The sequence below is a fragment of the Trachemys scripta genome, chromosome 2, assembly GCF_013100865.1.
Source record: "Trachemys scripta elegans isolate TJP31775 chromosome 2, CAS_Tse_1.0, whole genome shotgun sequence".
Lineage (NCBI taxonomy): Eukaryota > Metazoa > Chordata > Testudines > Emydidae > Trachemys > Trachemys scripta.
The window spans coordinates 162,617,736-162,632,980 of record NC_048299.1 but is presented as its reverse complement, the minus strand read 5'-3'; the positions used below and the strand labels follow the sequence as shown (position 1 = coordinate 162,632,980).

The window sequence follows — 15,245 nt, the reverse complement described above, 5'->3', positions numbered from 1 at the left end:
ACTGAAGAGATGACCACCTGCATCCCCAACTCCTTCACCTTCACTCCCAGAGCCCAATAGTCACTTCTGATCCATTCAGGCACATACCTCGCAGTATCACAAATGCCCATATGGATGAGCAGCATAGGGTAGTATTAGAGGGCCGGATGTTCCTCGACAATCCCTCTGTAACATCTTGTAGATGGGTCCCTGGTAAGCAGCACACCTCCCAAGAAGTCATGTCAGGCCTGCAGATGGGTGCTTCGGAGTGGTGGCAGTCCTCCCAGCCTTGAGGGTAAAAAGCTTCTCCTCCACCACCTTTGGGGGCGAATCCTCATCCCACGTTGCCAGGGCAGCATAACGGTTCTTCATCACTATGATTGGTGGGTTGGAGCAGGGGTGGAGCACTGCCTGCTGCCAGAAGTAACCAGTGGCCAGTGTCCTCCCTGTGGCAGAGCCATATCTACCTCCCCTGGAGGCATGACAGCAGTCCTCTCTAGCTGGATAGCTCCCTCAGCCTTGGAAGTCTCCATATGAATACTCTTGATGAATTCCTCGTGTGCACAGATGCTCCTCAGTCTCGCCACCTCCTCCTGTAGCTCTCCCACCTGCTTCCTGACAGACTCCAACAGCAGGCACCTCTCACACTGGATGCCACCCCCCAGCCTAGCTTTCTGTGACAGGGAAATGCAGGCCACAGTCTCTGCAAATCCACACCAGGTGTGGAGGCATCCCTGGTCAGATTCTCTGTCTGGATACAGGTGCAGGAGGAGGAGACAGGAGCAGTGTTGGCACTGGCAATGAGGCCTTTCCTAATCATAATTATATTAGGTTTCCATCCCACAAACTCCCTTTTGCTGTCCGCTAGGTCACTTGGCCTCTGGCTTTTAAGCCCTTCTCTCCTAAGTCAGCCCTATCCCCTCATTAATCACGCAGCGGGAGGGTGATCACAAGGCTGATCAAGGATGATCCGGGAACAAAGGCTCAAACAGTTCCCAAACACACAATCCTAACGGACACTAACTTTAAGCTGAAGGAGAAAAACAAACAAACAGCCAAACAAGCTCACTCACCGCAAGATTAGCAGTTGCATTTGTTCAGCAGGGGATCTCCTTTTCACCCTCTCGAATTCCCCTGATTGCTGACCCCTGTTCATTTCATTTTATTAATAATATTTTAATTCTATTTTCCCAAAAGTAAATAAGCCAACTAGACCAGACTCATATCAACAGTGACATAAAATAGCAATTAGCAGCTCAATGAATTTAAAACAATCCATCCACCTGTAAACTAAGGATGGTGGGCAACTGTATAGGCTGATATAGAAGCAAACAGGGATTTGGATAGTCCATGTAGATCTTACGTGTACATTAATTTTAAAACCTAAAGCAAGATGGGTCTTGTTAAAATAAAAGCAAATCACTAGACGGTCAGCTCTCCATGATCAGCTGAACTGCTGCATTATAATTGCATGCAATATCCAGCAACTTTGTCCAAATTGTGGAAAACGGATCAGTGTTGCTTAGTGAATGTGAGCGCCAAGCTTTCCCATTGTAATGTTTTCAATAGAAGCTCAAATCAGTTTGACAGGGTGGAGAGAAAGAGGTTGCTCTGACCCACTTCTCCATGTTGCATAGTAATTTGGCAAGGCTGTGGTGTGTTGTGTATGACAATATTGTTTATAGCACAGCTTCTCTTCTCTAATTTTTCCTTTCATTCTTGCTCACTGCTTTGTTTAAATAATCCACAGCTATTCTTGTGGCTTCAGGAATGGGCTTAATGATCATGAAGGCTATTTCTTGTACCCGTTCAGCTGGTGGTGTCTTTGACAGAGGCCCTTTCTGCAGTCTAAGAACAAAATCTGCCAAAGGAAGCATTCTGCCTCTTTGGTCTCAGGTCCATTTTGGAAGTACAGTTTGAGTTTCTCTCTGATGCTTTTGCCCAAGAATCTCCTAATGAGAAACTTTCTGAAAGGTCAGGCCCCCAGTGGAACCTAAGTTAACTTAGAAGAAGCTTTCGGCCAGTGCTCATGCTCCCTGCTACTTCTCTACATCATGTCACTTAGTCTCCAGAAGAGACATTTTGTGCTGTACAAGAATAAGGAACAGAACGACAATATGCCAAACAGGGAGAGTAGTACGACGATTGACCAGGAGACACAGACTGAAAGGAAGTCAGACAGAGATGGCAACGGGAGAGACTGAGGGAGCCCCACATCAGAATATCCCATAGTGGTTACAGCACTTTCCTGAGAGGTGTGGGAGACTTCTCTTCAAATCCTCTCCCCTCCTCAGGCAGAAGGGGGAACTGAACCCAGGTTTTCCAAATTCCAGCTGAGTGCTTTAAGCATAGGGCTCAAAGTTAAAGTGGGCACCATCACCCCCTCGCCTGCCCTGGGTTTTGTGTAAAGTGATGTACGTGCCTAACTCCTCCCTTGTAGAAATGACTTAGGCGTCTATGCCACCTGCTTCCAGTAGAGGGGGACCCAGTTGTGGATCGCTAGCAGAATTAAGCGCCTCCCTGCACCCTAGATTTAGGCACCTATCTCACCAAGAGCAGCAGGGCTTAGGACCCTCTCATCAGCAACTTCCATTGGCTAGTTTAGGCTCCACCTGGTATTCCGGCTATTGTAGATTGTATTCTAAGGTGCCTCTCTCTCCCCGTTTAGCGTATAACATGCCTAGGGGCCTAATTCAGGCTTTGTGGTTCCTGTGGTTTTCTAGCCATCGCAACGCATAAGCCTCTTTGTGGATCCAGGCCTCCCTCCCTTGGCAAATCAGGGACTGGCCTGGGTGTGTGGCAGGGCAGGTGAGAATTGCACTTCTGTGCAAGCACTACAGTAGTTCAGTCCCAGCAAATGCATACATTGAGAGACATGAGACAAATACCTGCTGGTATCTGGTTGCTTCTAGCAGTAATCTGTAAGCAGACCACAAGAAAAGAGGAGGCTACAAACTGAGAGAAAATTGAAAGAGATGATTAAGGGAAAAAAATTTAAAAGATGGCAGATCAAACTAAAAATAGCCCTTCTGACAGTTAAAAGGAAATTCATTTGACAGGGTACTGTTTCTTTCTTCAAGAGTGGTTTGTTGTGCAACAGATGATACTGAAACCAGCTCCTCTTATCTGAGCTGTCAGTTTAACTGACAAAAAGGAGCTTGTTTTAACATTACTGCAGCTCCAATATGTTTAAACGTTTATTTTTCAAGCATGTTTATTTCAGGGGGTAGCCCATGATTGAATGGACAAGAGATTGAGGTTCATGTTCTGCAAAACACTTGCTTTCATAAGTGTTCCTTAAACTTTTGTCTCTTTATTAAGATGTTAAGCCCCTATTCTTTATCCCTGTCAGACTCTTCCAGGAAGAGGACTGCTGTGACTGTAATGTGCAACAGAAAACTTGATGCCCACAAGAAATTCAGTGCATGGAGAGTAGGAAACCACTCTGGCCACTGGAATCTGCTTTTCACCCATTAAGGTAGAATCACATGAAATACAGATGAACCTTAAATGTAATATCCTTCTGGACACTGGTGAAAATGAAATAAGAATAGTCAAAGTCGCTTTATTTTGTACTTGTGAAGGTTAGTCCTATTAGAACACAGTACAAAATAGGTTTAATATGAACACCGTCACCTTGACAAAACCATATTTTTTCCAGTCTTATCTTTGCTTATTTAAGATGCAATTGTTGGCGAAGTGGGCTGGGGATTGGGTAGCTCAGGTGAATGATAATGAGTATGCAGAAGCTTTCACCTCTAGGTCAGATGTAGAGGGGATCAGAGGGGAAGGATAGGCTTTGAAAGTCCCCATCTCTTGCTTTATCCTCTTAAAAAGAGGGTTGTGGGGGATTAGGCTACTGGAAGGCCTGTCACCAACCACCTTGTAAAGTTGACTGAGGCAGGCTCATCTTGATCTCCACTGAGGGTGAATTCCATAGCCACTCACCACTCTTCCCCTGGTCCTCACAGGCTGTGTCTTGCAAACCCTTCATAGAATCATAGGACTGGAAGGGACTTCAAGAGGTCATCTAGTCCAGGCCCCTGCACTCATGGCAGGACTAAGTATTATCTAGACCATCCCTGACAGGTGTTTGTCTATCTTGCTCTTAAAAATCTCCAATGATGGAGATTCCACAACCTCCCTAGGCAATTTATTCAAGTGCTTAACCACCCTGACAACTACAAAGTTTTTCCTCATGTCCAACCTAAACCACCCATGGTGCAATTTAAGCCCATTGCTTCTCGTCCTACCCTCAGAGACTAACAAGAACAATTTTTCTCCCTCTTCCTTGTAACAACCTTTTGTGTACTTGAAAATTATGTCCCCTCTCAATCTTCTCTTTTCCAGATTAAACAAACCCATTTTTTTCAATCTTCTCTTGCAGGTCATGTTTTTTAGACCTTTAATCATTTTTGTTGCTCTTCTCTGGACTTTCTTCAATTTGTCCACATCTTTCCTGAAATCTGGCTCCCAGATTTGGACACAATACTCCAGTTGAGGCCTAAAGAATACCTATTGATCACAGTTGTTGCTGTATGCTGTAGAGGAGACAACTGGCTGTTTTTTAGATAGTTAGACCATAGCCCATTTAGGGATTTAAAGGTAAAGACTAGGACGTTGAAACAACTTTGAAAGTGGACAGTAGGGTGACCAGACAGCAAGTGTGAAAAATCGGGACGGGGCTGGGGGGTAATAGGACCCTATATAAGAAAAAGACCCAAAAATCAGGACTGTCCCTATAAAATCGGGACATCTGGTCACCCTAGTGGACAGAGAGCCTAAGTGTATTGCAGAAATCAAGCATGATGCGTCTCTATTGGTCGGCCATTCACTGAACTTTCAAGTGACTTTCACTGTTAGCCCCAGGTAGAGTATGTTGCAGTAGTTCAGTGTGGAGAGATGAATTTCCACGGCTGAGAATGTATCTGAGAGGAAAGGGCACAGGTTCACTGCTAGTCAGTGGTGAAAGGTGGCATTTCTGGCAACTGTTGCTATTTGAGTATCTAGAGTGGTGATAAATCCCTTAAGATTCCAACATTGTGCATTCTTTTGGACACTAAAAGGCAGATAATTGCCTTCAGTGTGCAAGAGCTCTAAGCTCACTAATTCCTCAGAATGTTTCCTTCTTTCTATGGCCACTCTCTGACCTGTATCACCTCTGTTTAAGCAGCTGTTTGTTATCTTTGTGCCAATGCAGCCCAAGACAGTTGTGGGGGGGGGGGAGAAGAGGGGAGAATCTGGCTTGCAATCTTTAATTACATAATCATAGATTAGGGTGACCAGTCAGAAAATGTGAAAAATCGGAACAGGAGGTAGGGGGTAATAGGAGCCTATATAAGAAAAAGACCCAAAAATCGGACTATCCCTATACAATCGGGACATCTGGTCACCCGATCATAGATTCTCAGCAAAATTCCTGCCTCTTTCAGTACATAGATGAATGCTACACAGTGAACAATATAGGTCAGCCATATTTATTTATATGCTTGCCATTCAATCAATCAGTGCTAGTTGTAAATTAGGCAGGGGTCCTGTAAACCTCTGCTTCATTCATTACTTAATTATCATGTACACTAAGGTCTCATATGATTTTCAACATGTCAGATTTGCTCTTGTACGCACCAAGATCTTTCAAAAGCTTTATTTAGACAACCCATTGTATAGCTAGGATGTGACATGAAGCATTACAAGAACGTGCAAGCTATATAGTTAACAACAGTATTTTCCTATCTCCCATATCTTAAAATTGACTGCTTCAAACATCATCAAATTTAGTAAAGTATTTTTATACTGGCCACAAACCACATACTGAGGGAATGTCTACACCACAAAATTAAGTCAACCTAACTTAGGTCAGCATATAACTGCCATGGTAATTACATCACTTGTGCGTGTCTACACTTTGCTCCTTGTGTTGGCCATGTGTGTCCTCACCAGGAGCGCTTGTATCAATTGCACTGTTTGTTTGAAGGGCTAAAACAGGCTTAGAATGGAAAGCAAGACTCAACTTTAAGGTTCAGTTACTGCTACCCCATAATAAGATACTCAGGAACCTTGTTCCTACACTAAAACCTGTACTTATGGCACAGCAGCAGCAGCACCACTATAGTTAAGGTTGCATCCTGATTTCTGTTTACAGGTTGATCTTTCTAAGTCCTGTAAAATTGACATGCATAATTAGATTCCTTTGAAATTTGGTTTCCCTCTGGAGGGTAATGTGTAGGGGTATTGAACCAAATTTGGGGTCATTTGAGCTAAGAGTTGCAAAGATATAAGCCCTGACAAAACTAGCCATTTTTAAAAAAGTTTCTAGATTTTTTTTTTCTTCAGATAGCTAGAGATCAAACTATTGATGTAATGTGGGTCAAAATGGTCTCAATTTGTGAAGTTTTACCGAAGGTAGTGCAGGACACCCACTAAATCTTTTAGGGACCCAAACTGATAATAATAAAAAGGTTTTTTTAAATGTACATTTTCTTAAATACTAAGACAAAGCTACAATAAAACACTAATTTATTACCCATCGTACATTACTTATTCAGGATCAGGTTAATGTTCAAAGAATCTGGCTAAAGATTCTGGCTTGCTGGCTGGGAAGCCCTCCTCCTCTGAGTACGCTTAAAAGGGTAACCAAATTTCTAAATATCTATCCTCTTTTTGGCTTTTCTCTTGTATGTGGACTTGATGTGAAAGCTTTTGCGTTACGAGGACAGTCCATATTTTACTATACCACAATTACATAGAGGAAGTCACATTTTTCCAATAATATGCAATACAAAGTCTTGCTAACTAACAATAAAAAGAAATTAATTTAGCATTCTGTTTAAAATGTAGATCTTTTACTGGAGCATTAAGTAACCAGTCAGGGAATCCCTGAGGAAGCTGACATAAGATGAATCTCTTTAATAATTTCATCCCCAAACTGTCTAATTCCTGGACACAACTACCACATGTGCAAGTATGTTCCCCATTCCACCCATCCCTTCCAATACAGCATCCCCCCAGTAGCAAAAAAATATGATGGATCTTAACTGGAGTCAAATGCCATCTATACAGTAATTTCTCATAGAGAGAGACACTCATCCAGATCAATTTCTTTGTCCAAATCTGTCTGCCATCTTTTCATATGAGTTGTTTTCTTATCAACATCTTTTTCAATCAAATTGTATACATTTTAGAAATTAAACCTTTTGTCCTCAAATCTGGTTAAAGGTCTAGATAGATCTGCCTTCTATCCAGATTTCACAATAAAGTGTTTGACTTGTAAACATTGAAAATATGGAATCTTTAGATTATTACATATCTCTTGATAGGATTTCAAATCAGGACCCAAAAACAGCTGTCCAAATCAAGTAATCTCACCTCTTACCCCCAACGAATAGTTACTTTGATACAGTACTGCCTAGGGATAAATCCCTTAACTACTTTCATTAATAATCAGGAAGAGGGCCTTGGCAACAGGAATTTTTAAAAATTGTCCAAAGGTGTTCTGGATGAATGAGTGATTTTTTTTTTTAATTTTTGGTGACCTAAATGTCTTTTTAACCCAACAATTACTATGAATAACTATATTTGGGCACCAGGCTTGTTCGAGTTTTATCCAGTTTGCATGGTCTATTGTTATCCCAGTTGATTAGAGCTTAATGAGCCAACTCCTTTTATAACCTATTAACTGTCATCCACAGGATTCCATCCAACACTAATAAAGGACAAACAGGAAAGAAAAGAAGAAAGAAAAAAAAAGGCTGCCCATGCCACCTTCCCTCTACCCTTTTCAAGCAATGACTCAATATCCACATACTCACACTGGCCCTTAGCAATTTTAGATTCAGGAGATTCTAGATCCTGGCATACATTCACACCCTTAGCCAACTCCCCAGAAAGAATACCACACGTGTACAATTTAACAACCACTTCACAGACTTTTACAACTGCCGTACACTTACTCAGAGGACAGTCTCTCAACCCTAGCTGTGCATTTCCTGGTTTTTAGAAGTTTGAATTTTGCTCAACATAATGTTGTGCAAGGGGCAACCTATCACCGAGCAACCTTAACCTGAACACAGTTTTTCCCCCTTGAATCCTACATACAACCTGCGAGAACGTTCCTGTATCAGTCTTACTCTGGATCACTAAATCAAGTATCTGATTTAATATTTTTTCTTTTCTTTTCTGTTAGAAAAAAAATCATAGGAGAGAAGATAAGAAAAAGGCATGATACTTCAGGTAATTGTATTTGTGAGTCTGCTGTTGGATACCCAGGCTGTATAATGATAATATACCACAGACCAGGCACAGACCTTCCTGGCACAGTTAGCATGATTAAACTTTGTGAAACTTGGTAGAGCTGCTTTCTTCTTAGAGTGCTGGAGTACTGGCAGCACAAGCACAGTATATGCTGTCTGGTTCTTAAAAGCATTAAAGAAATCAAAAGTGAAAGTGAAATAAACTGATGGAAGCCCTGAGATCTGTACTGTGTGAGTACAAAAAAACTTAAAAGTTCCCCGAAATAACTCAAATTTCCTACCATTCCACAAAGGAAGATTGCCTCTGCTCTAGAAAATACATACACATGCCATTAACAATATAGACCACAGGATGGCGCTATTTCTTTTCTTTTTCAGTAGGCCAAAATAAATGAAGAAAAACTTACTCATATGAATGAATTTTTGTTTGTTGTTTGTATTACACTAGCAATACAACTGCAGACAATACCTGATGTGAAAAGCTCAGTATCACAGTACAAAATATCTGCCAGAAATAAAATGTTTGGGTACCTCTAGCCATTTTTTATGTGCACACAATTTCCCATGCACTATGGTCCAAATCCAGTGCCCACTGAAGTAAATGGGGGTACTGCTAAGTAAAAGTCTGCTCATTGACTGCCATGGGTACTGGCTATGATAATAGTGAATGCAAAAGAAAAAATAAATACCTTCTGGTGGATTTTACCTGTTTCCAGCTCAGAGATGGAGAATTCAGGGAAGAGGGAACAAAATGAAGAGCCAAAGTAGCTTGCGTGATTAATTCTTGAAAAAGTACAGAGCATCTAGCACACTAAAGACAACTAAAAATCCATATTTTCCTAATATAACTTTTCCACGTAAGCAGTCTAGGATGTAACATGCTCACCAATGGGAGGGAAAGTGGTTCACGCAACTGCATGGGAGAAGATTCCATTAGACAATTTCTATGTTATGCTATGGTCTATCTTATGAATAAAAGGTTCGAGAACACCTGCCTTTGGACCTTATGCCCCAATACTGCAATGAGCTCCATGCAGGCAAAAATCGAGGATGTACATCTGTAAGGAGCTCATTGCTGAACTGGGGCCATAGATTCTGAAAAAAAAAAAAAAAAAAATCAAAGATTCTGAAGATCCAAGCTAGTTTCAGATATCTTTGAATAAGTGTCAAAATATCACATTACATTTTATATTCAGCTTATTTTGAAATACTAGGGTTATATATAAAGTGCTAAGTATTTTTTTAAAAGACCTTAAATATAGAATTGGTGCTATCAAGTTTGAGACTTTTACTGTGAAAATACCTTCCCCTAACATCGGTACAATAGCAGGGTGCCGGTCAGAAATGGGACAGAGTTTCTCAGCTTTCAAAAGTAGAAAAATGTATGCATGTTTCCTTTTGTCACTTTTGAAAGGGAAAAACATATGCTTTCAGCTGAAAATAACTCGTTTTCAGATTCAGGAAAACAGAAACAGACTGGATGAAAATGTTTTAACACCTGCTAACTAGTCAATAACAACAGTTCTGAAGAAGGTCAACATGAGAGTGGAAAACTGGGGTGGTAAAGAGGTTATGGAGGTTGCATAGTTAAGGTTCAATTATATATTAATTATAGGAATAAGATTTCTGAAGGGACATGCTGAGAACTGAAATCCAAAGCCCACTGAAGTCTATGGAAAGACTCTTATGGCCTTCAACGGGTTTTGGATGACTCCCTGCACCAGGATCTTCCATAGTCTAGGATCTGGATTCATGATCTGAGCAGATTCCTCACCCTCAAAGATCTATTGAGGAAAGAGATTGTGTTTTTTGTTGCTCAGTAGAAGGTGGGAAGAACTTGGCTTTGGAAAGTGGGAGGACAGAAAAATACAACAAAAATAAGATGTCTAAGGATGATTTTGCTTTTTTTAGAAATAAAGTGTGTATGTGTAACATCCCAAAGATGCAGTATTAATAAAACTGGTGGTTGTTACTTCCTTTCCCTAGACAATATCCAGTGTGATTATATTTATTTTCTACTAGAACAGAAAATTGACTGAGACATAATCAATTACTTAGTTCCAAAACTCAATTTACATCCCACTCTACAAGACTGGATCTTTCAAAATCTGTTAAAAAAAAAAACCCACAAGAAAACACCACCCCCAAACCAAATTAATTCTTCTATTAGTCACTTGTTCATAACTAAGGCTACGTTTTAGTCATGGGTATTTTTAGTACAGGTCACGGGCAGTAAACAAAAATTCCCAGCCCGTGACCTGTCCATGACTTGCACTATATACCTACCCCTGACTAAATCTTGGGGAGAGGGACAGCTTGGGGGTGCTGTGGGTGATCGGGGGGTGTCACGGGTGCTATGGGGGGGGAGGGGCAGCAGCACACAACCCAGGACCCCCCACTGATGCTAGGGCGCCGGGGTTGGTGGTGCTGGCAGGCTCCCTACCCAGCTCCAAGCCTCCCTGGAAACTGTGACATCCCTCAGCTCCTAGGTGGAGGCGCAACCAGGCAGTGCACAGAGCTCCCTGGCCGTGCCTCACCCTAGGGGTCGAGGGATGTCGCCGCTTCCAAGGAGCCTCCCCCTTCCCACCCCCCCGAGGTAAGCCCTGCCCAGAGCCCTTACCCCTCCCCGTGCCCCAACCCCCAGACCTGAGCCCCCCACCCAAACTCCTGCTGCTGCTGCGGGGGCGGTGGTCCAAAACTACCCCAGCAACGGCTGGTGCAGCTGGCCAAGGGGCTACCCCAGCTGCTCAGGTGGCCCTCGGGCCAGCTGCACCAGCCACTGCAGAAGTCACGGAAAGTCACAGAATCTGTGACTTCCATGACAAACTCGCAGCCTTATTCATAATAATGATAAACTTAGAGATTCCAGTTATAAGAAGAGAAAAAAGAAATATGTCAATGTAAATGTTAGTCATGTTGACCTTAGGAGGGCAGCATTCCAGCTAGACCAGGGGTCTCAAACTCAGATGACCTCGAGGGCCGCATGAGGACTAGTGCATTGGCTCAAGGGCCGCATCACTGACACCCCCCACTTGCTGCCCCTGGCCCCGCCCCCACTCCACCCCTTCCATGAGGCCCTGCCCCTGCCCTGCCTCTTCCCACCCCTTCCCCTAAGTCCTCACCCCAACTCTACCCCATCCCTGCCCCCAGGGGGTACAGGAGGGGTGCGGGGTGTGGCGGGGGTTCAGGGCAGGGAGTTGAGGAGCAGGAGGTGTGCAGGGTGCAGCAGGGAATTGGGGTGTGGGGTGCAGGAGGGGTGAGGGCTGCAGCGGGGGCTCAGGGCAGGGAGTGCAGGAGGTTGCAGGGTGCGGCAGGGGGCTCAGGGCAGGGAGTTGGGGTGTGGGCAGGGCCGGCTCCAGGCACCAGCACAGCAAGCAGGTGCTTGGGGCAGCCAACGGAGAGGGGCGGCACATCCAGCTCTTCGGCGGCAATTCGGTGCCTCGCTCCCTCTCGGAGTGAAGGACCAGCCACTGAATTGCCACCAAAGACTGAAGTGGCGGTGGTAGAGTCAAAGTGCTGCAGATTGAGATCACGGCTTTTTTTTTTTTCCCCCTTCTTTTTGTTGCTTGGGGCGGCAAAAACCCTGGAGCCGGCCCTGGGTGCGGGAGGGGTGAGGGGTGCAGCAGGGGATTGGGGTTCAGTGTGTGGCAGGGGGCTCCAGGCTGGGGGTTAGAGTGCAGGAGGGGTGAGGGGTGCAGGGTGTGGCAGGGGGCTCAGGACAGGGAGTCGGGGTGCAGGAGAGGTGTGGGATATGGCAGGGGGCTTGGGCAAGGGGTTGGGGTGCAGAAGGGGTGCGAGGTACGGGCTCCGGCCTGGCACTGCTTACCTAGAGCAGATCCGGGGTGGCAGCACCGCGCACCACGGCCAGGGCAAGCTCCATGCCTGCCTGCCCTGGCCCTGGCCCTGGCCCCGCTCCAGGAAAGCGGCCGGAGTCCCTGGGGGGAAACAGCACCATGTGCTGCTCTTGCTGCTCTTCCAGGTACCTCTCCCAAAGCTCCCATTGGCCGCGGTTCCCAGTTCCCGGCCAATGGGAGCTGCAAGAGCACAGAGCCTTCTGTTTGCCTGCCTCCCACCCCCTGCCCGGGACTGCAGGGACATACAGTAGTTCAGCTGCTTCAGGGAGCGGCGTGGGGCTCGCGGCGACACGGGGTGGGGTGGGGAGGCAGTGGGAATTTTGGCGGGCCACATGAAAGAACCCCATGGGCCACATGTTTCAGACCCCTGAGCTAGACACAACTAAGAGGCATCTTCAACCTCAGTTCTGCAACTGGATCCACATGGGCAGACCCCTGCAGCTGTATGGAACCCCATAGACCTCAATGAGGATCTTAATGGATGGAGAACTCTCTCCATGTAGATCCAGTTGCAGGATCAGCACCTACTGCCCTGGCTATACTATAGTTTTTCTATATATACACTATAGTTTTAGCTATGCTGGTGAAAATTTCCAGTATAAATGAACTGCATTTATTGTAGATGTAAAATGTAGCGTAAACTACTGACAAGACCATTCCAGTAAGTTACCAAAGTAAGTTGGTCTGGTACATGCCCTGTTTTTCACTTTTGTAGTGCCTAAAATAGAATTACATTGGGTCAAAGAAATTAGAAGGCTATTAATACAAATGGGCAATTAACACCTATTTTATATCAAATGAAAGTTCAATGCATTTTCCTCTTGATTTAGACTACTCTTTTTTCCCCTTTATCAATCTTTAAATCCTCCACTCCTACCTTTCCGGTTCCTGAGCCCAGATCTCTCCTCTTTTACTCTGTCTTCTTTGGTTTTCTGTTCTTCAGAGATTTCAGGCTACAGAATTGCCAACCCTAAACATTCAAAATACATGAGATAATCTTAAAATACAACAACTAGTTTAGGGGCTTTTTATCTGCCTTCTGGTGTTTGAGCCCTTAGGGCCCCTAGAGCCATTTACCAGCTTTTCTTGGCAATTAGCAGGGCTAGAACTCACTTTTTAATAAATGAAAGGTTCTCACATAGTTACACAGTTCTAGGAGCTGTGGGTTATCAGCAAAACACCAAATGTTGCAGGGCCCATGGTCAAATCGTGAGAGTTGGGAGCAATAGGTTTATGTGGTCATTTATGCGCTTGTTTCTTTTTCTTCCATTTCATTTTTTCTCTATTTCCTGACACCTGGACCAATTCATATGCTACAGGTTGCAGTCCAACTGCTCAAGATATTACCTCACCCACTTCGTGTCTCATGCAGAAATCAGAGAGGATTTATGCTGGCAGTACTGCCTACCAGGCTGTATCACCCCTTTGTCCTAGAGTTCAGAGTAGCAGCCGTGTTAGTCTGTATCCGCAAAAAGAACAGGAGTACTTGTGGCACCTTAGAGACTAACAAATTTATTAGAGCATAAGCTTTTGTGGACTACAGCCCACACCTCCTACAAGAGGGGCCCAACAAAGAAAATAACAGAACACCACTAGCTGTCACCTTCAGCCCCCAACTAAAACGTTTCCAGCGCATCATCAGAGATCTACAACCTATCCTGAAAGATGATCCTTTACTCTCACAGATCTTGGGAGACAGACCTGTCCTCACTTACAGACAACCCCCCAACCTAAAGCAAATACTCACCAGCAACCACACATCACTGAACAAAAACACTGACCCAGGAACCTATCCTTGTAACAAAGCCCGATGCCAACTCTGTCCACATATCTATTCAAGTGACATCATCATAGGACCTAATCACATCAGCCATACCATCAGGGGCTCGTTCACCTGCACATCTACCAATGTGATATATGCCATCATGTGCCAGCAATGCCCCTCTGCCATGTACATTGGCCAAACCGGACAGTCTCTCCGCAAAAGAATTAATGGACACAAATCTGATATCAGGAATCATAATACTCAAAAACCAGTGGGAGAACACTTTAACCTGTCTGGTCATTCAATGACAGACCTGCGGATGGCTATATTACAACAGAAAAACTTCAAAAACAGACTCCAACGAGAGACTGCTGAGCTGGAATTGATATGCAAACTAGACACAATCAACTCAGGATTGAATAAGGACTGGGAATGGCTGAGCCATTACAAACATTGAATCTATCTCCCCTTGTAAGTATTCTCACACTTCTTATCAAACTGTCTCTACTGGGCTATCTTGATTATCACTTCAAAAGTTTTTTTTCTCTTACTTAATTGGCCTCTCAGAGTTGGTAAGACAACTCCCACCTGTTTATGCTCTCTGTATGTGTGTATATATATATATCTCCTCAATATTTATTCCACTCTGTATGCATCCGAAGAAGTGGGCTGTAGTCCACGAAAGCTTATGCTCTAATAAATTTGTTAGTCTCTAAGGTGCCACAAGTACTGTTCTTTTTGTCCTAGAGTGTGCATCAGTACCTCACACCTCAATCTCTCTGACTCCTGCTTGCTACTTCATTCCACTCAGCTTTCACTTTTAAGGGGGAGGGGCACTGGCTAATTGTGTGGGCTGTAATTGGTTGTGACTTTGTCTCACTTATCTGTTCCCCTGCTCTGCTTAGAAATCCCAAAGCAGTGGCTCTTCTTAACCTTTCAGACTACTGTCCCCTTTCAGGAATGTGATTTGTCTTGCGTACCCCCAAGTTTCACCTCATGCACATTGGAAAAAATAACCCCAACTATACATACAGTATGATGGGTGCTAATTTAGCTACAACAAGTCAGGAAAAAGATCTTGGAGTCATCGTGGATAGTTCTCTGAAAATGTCCACGCAGTGTGCAGAGGCGGTCAAAAAAGCAAACAGGATGTTAGGAATCATTAAAAAGGGGATAGAGAATAAGACTGAGAATATATTATTGCGTTTATATAAATCGATGGTACGCCCTCATCTCGAATACTGCGTACAGATGTGGTCTCCTCATCTCAAAAAAGATATACTGGCACTAGAAAAGGTTCAGAAAAGGGCAACTAAAATGATTAAGGGTTTGGAACGGGTCCCATATGAGGAGAGATTAAAGAGGCTAGGACTCTTCAGCTTGGAAAAGAGGAGACTA

At 44.0% G+C, this 15,245-nt stretch overlaps 1 long non-coding RNA gene across 1 annotated transcript in view; it reads right to left on the bottom strand.

The window, feature by feature from the left end:
* LOC117873080 overlaps nt 1-15,245 on the bottom strand; it is a 28,647-nt gene that overhangs the window by 12,098 nt on the left and 1,304 nt on the right. The window contains exon 2 of the long non-coding RNA XR_004644642.1: nt 12,960-13,052. This is a non-coding gene — a long non-coding RNA (uncharacterized LOC117873080). The remainder of the gene's footprint in view (nt 1-12,959; nt 13,053-15,245) is intronic.